The 2,500-nt window shown below is 43.8% G+C and overlaps 1 protein-coding gene across 1 annotated transcript in view; it reads left to right on the top strand.

Moving 5' to 3' along the window:
- Window positions 1–2,344: 2,344 nt before the first annotated feature.
- The window catches only part of LOC307027942 (uncharacterized protein), a gene marked incomplete at its 3' end in the record, with an annotated part of 79,975 nt that continues 79,819 nt past the window's right edge, over window positions 2,345–2,500 (top strand). The window contains exon 1 of the mRNA XM_079662636.1: window positions 2,345–2,500. This exon is cut by the window's right edge and continues 9 nt beyond it.

Here is a 2,500-nt window from a genome sequence, read left to right as displayed (position 1 = left end):
GCTGCTAATGCTACTGCAGCACGACTAGTGCTAAAGCTGCTAATGCTACTGCAGCATAACTAGTGCTAAAGCTGCTAATGCTACTGCAGCATGACTAGTGCTAAAGCTGCTAATGCTACTGCAGCATGACTAGTGCTAAAGCTGCTAATGCTACTGCAGCATGACTAGTGCTAAAGCTGCTAATGCTACTGCAGCATGACTAGTGCTAAAGCTGCTAATGCTACGGCAGCATGACTAGTGCTAAAGCTGCTAATGCTACTGCATCATGACTAGTGCTAAAGCTGCTAATGCTACTGCAGCACGACTAGTGCTAAAGCTGCTAATGCTACTGCAGCATGACTAGTGCTAAAGCTGCTAATGCTACTGCAGCACGACTAGTGCTAAAGCTGCTAATGCTACTGCAGCATGACTAGTGCTAAAGCTGCTAATGCTACTGCAGCATGATTAGTGCTAAAGCTGCTAATGCTACTGCAGCATGACTAGTGCTAAAGCTGCTAATGCTACTGCAGCATGACTAGTGCTAAAGCTGCTAATGCTACTGCAGCACGACTAGTGCTAAAGCTGCTAATGCTACTGCAGCACGACTAGTGCTAAAGCTGCTAATGCTACTGCAGCATTACTAGTGCTAAAGCTGCTAATGCTACTGCAGCATGACTAGTGCTAAAGCTGCTAATGCTACTGCAGCATGACTAGTGCTAAAGCTGCTAATGCTACTGCATCATGACTAGTGCTAAAGCTGCTAATGCTACTGCAGCATGACTAGTGCTAAAGCTGCTAATGCTACTGCAGCATGACTAGTGCTAAAGCTGCTAATGCTACTGCAGCACGACTAGTGCTAAAGCTGCTAATGCTACTGCAGCATGACTAGTGCTAAAGCTGCTAATGCTACTGCAGCATGACTAGTGCTAAAGCTGCTAATGCTACTGCAGCATGACTAGTGCTAAAGCTGCTAATGCTACTGCATCATGACTAGTGCTAAAGCTGCTAATGCTACTGCAGCATGACTAGTGCTAAAGCTGCTAATGCTACTGCAGCATGACTAGTGCTAAAGCTGCTAATGCTACTGCAGCATGACTAGTGCTAAAGCTGCTAATGCTACTGCAGCATGACTAGTGCTAAAGCTGCTAATGCTACTGCTGCTAATGACGCTGCATGACTCATGCTGCGGCAGTGTTTCCCCTACCATTGTCGCCCCACCAACGGCGCCCCGCGTCCCCCCCTGAAATTCAAGGTAATTTAAAAAAAAGATTATATATATTTTTTTTATATTTAGCACCAAATTGCAACTAATCTATATCTACTGTCACTTTTCACTTTGAACATGAGCTCTTTTATTAAATAAACTAAACGCTTCCATTTGAAGTTGTGAGTTTAGTGTTTTTGACCCTAAGAAACTGATGCATTAATCAATAACAACAATCCACAGCTCCTCTCTGCTCCAGAGGATTACAAAGGAATCCCAAAACCATCACATGATTGCCTCTGCATTGGATTATTATCAGGTAGGGTAATAACTTCCTCATTAACTTCGTCTGAAAGCAGAAGTCTAGGGCAAATAATTGCAAGTCTCTTCAGTGAGAGGGTCACAAAATGATTTTAAAAGAAAAGCCAAATTATGGAGAAAAAAAGTCTAATTCAATAAAAAATAAGAAACATTTTGAAGAAAAAGTAAAATTCTGATAAAAAGAGGCATATTTGAGATGCATTGTGGGACATGTGGTTTATGGGCAACGTGCTTCTGTAAATCGGCATGTAACCATATATTAAACATATGAAATTCTTTGCCAGCTCTTGTGGGGCCGCATGAAGTGAAGTCACGGGCCGGATTTGGCCCCCGGGCCTTGAGTTTGACCCCCCTGGTCTATTGATAGTAATGTTGCTGATTCTGCTAAGTGTGCTGCTGCATAGCTAATGCTAATGCTAATGCTACTGTGGCATGACATAGACTCATGCTGTTAATGCTACTGCACATACAAAGTGCTAATGCTAATGCTAATGCTACTCTTCTGCACAAACTGCAAAGTCCTTTCAGAATAAAAGCTGGACGTGTTTTAGTGAAATATAAAAAGAGAGATGGTTCTGAGTTGTTCCTCAGAACCATCTCTCTTTTCCTGATTCACCGTGCAGCTCTTCATCATCTGACCCAGATTCTATTCTTTATGATCTCACATTCTTCCTCTCCTCCGCTAACAGGTTCAAACAAACAGCTGTCGGGAGGCGTGAAAACAGAGATATGAAAACGTGCTGCGGCTCGTCCTCCTCCTCTCTTCTCACGATGTGACCGCAGAATAAATCCCGCTAACGTCTCTCCTCGACGCTCGTTAACGAGGAGCTGAAAGTCCTTAACGAGGCGAGGAGCGTCACGGACCAATGAGGATAGAGGAGAGAGAAGTTGTTTTTATGAAGGGATTCAGAGGAAGCTGACTCACCTTCAGATTCCCATCAAGAGTTCAGGAGGTTCACTGGAAGACAGGAGGAGCTATGGAGCATCCATTCATGC

Source organism: Notothenia rossii, assembly GCF_949606895.1.
Source record: "Notothenia rossii genome assembly, chromosome: 2".
NCBI classification, from domain to species: Eukaryota; Metazoa; Chordata; class Actinopteri; order Perciformes; family Nototheniidae; genus Notothenia; species Notothenia rossii.
Note: the sequence above shows the minus strand (reverse complement) of the source record. Positions and strands in the feature narration are given on the sequence as shown.